At 40.2% G+C, this 1402-nt stretch overlaps 1 pseudogene; it reads right to left on the minus strand.

The window, feature by feature from the left end:
- Positions 1-300: 300 nt before the first annotated feature.
- On the minus strand, positions 301-721 carry LOC102492089 (60S ribosomal protein L23 pseudogene; annotated as a pseudogene).
- Positions 722-1402: the final 681 nt, after the last annotated feature.

The following is a 1402-nucleotide window of genomic DNA, read 5'->3' on the forward strand; positions in this document are numbered from 1 at the left end:
TCTCTAGTCAAGTTTTCCCGGGTGCTTTTCTGCTAAAGCTTCTGTTTTGTTGAAACATTCTCGTAATAAGCAGATGTCATCATTCTTTGACCCTTCAAAGTCAATAAACTAAGTAAATGCCTTGAGCATCCCAAAAATCTGCTGGCCTGACAGTTCTCTCTTGATGCATCTGCTTTTGCTTTGACTATATCACTTCCACCTCTTTATAGTCATTGCTTTTTTTTGGAGGGGTGGGGGTGGGCAGCAAATAGTTTTTAACGTTTTGGGTTGTTATTTTATTTTTATAAACATATTGGAGAATCATGCGATGCTGCCAGCACTAGATGCAATCCTGAGCCACAAGTCTGCACACTCCTTTGCCACTGGTCCCGTGATGCAGAACTTTCATTTCACCTTTATTGTTTACTATGACCCCTGCATTATCTTCAAAATAAAGAAATACGCCATCTTTTCTCCGGTATGACCTTCATTGTCAAATTACCACTGCTGGATGCACTTTCTTCCTGAGCTCTGGTTTGCCTTTCTTGACCGTGGCCATCACCATGTCACCCATGCCAGCAGTAGGAAGCCTGTTCAGCCGTCCCTTGATCCCCTTCACAGAGATGATATACAGATTTTTGGCTCCTGTGTTGTCAGCACAGTTGATCACAATGCCTACTAGAAGACCCAGGGAAATCTGGAACTTTGCCCCGGAGGACCCACCACATCCTCGCTTTGACATCTTGAACGCTGGAAAAAGCTATAGCCATTTCTTTGATCATGCTTAGTCTTCAGGTTCATGGTTAAGTCACAGGTCATCTCCTATTACAATTCTTCAAAGAGACTATGATCTTGATCCCATGTGTTGAAAATTTCTATTGAAAGTTCTCTTATCTGGAGCTGAACTAGGCACATTTTTGGCACCCATAGAGAAGAAGTTTTGCTCACCTTTAATGTGCAGTCAGGATTGGTAAATTAGACCAGTTGAGATGTCTATCATGTGGTTCTTGTTTCTGCTGTCGTCAGTCCTCTTCAATTAGGGAACCAAAGTGATTTATTTTTTCTTTGAAAGTTGATGTGGATGATCCGCCACTGCAGGCATCATCTTCAACGTGGTCTCATCCTGTTTTAATATGAGCTATCCATTTGTAAATTGCCAATTTCTTCAGGGTGTTGTCCCTATAAACTTTCCATAAAGCATCAGAGATTTCACCATTCTACCATCTAAGCTTCCCCATGAGTTCAGTATTTGTTCCTTCTTCAACTTTAGCAGGATTTGTGTTGCTCCACTAGGGGCTTTTTTTCAAACTGATGTCTTATCTCAAATGAGAAATGTTAAGAATATTATGACAAGTTATAATGGGTTTATTTTGATGCCAAAAAAATTTGAAATCTGTGCATAGTTTCTTTTTAATATACATTT

The sequence above is a fragment of the Tupaia chinensis genome, unplaced genomic scaffold, assembly GCF_000334495.1.
Source record: "Tupaia chinensis unplaced genomic scaffold, TupChi_1.0 Scaffold000140_1, whole genome shotgun sequence".
In the NCBI taxonomy this organism is placed as follows: Eukaryota; Metazoa; Chordata; class Mammalia; order Scandentia; family Tupaiidae; genus Tupaia; species Tupaia belangeri.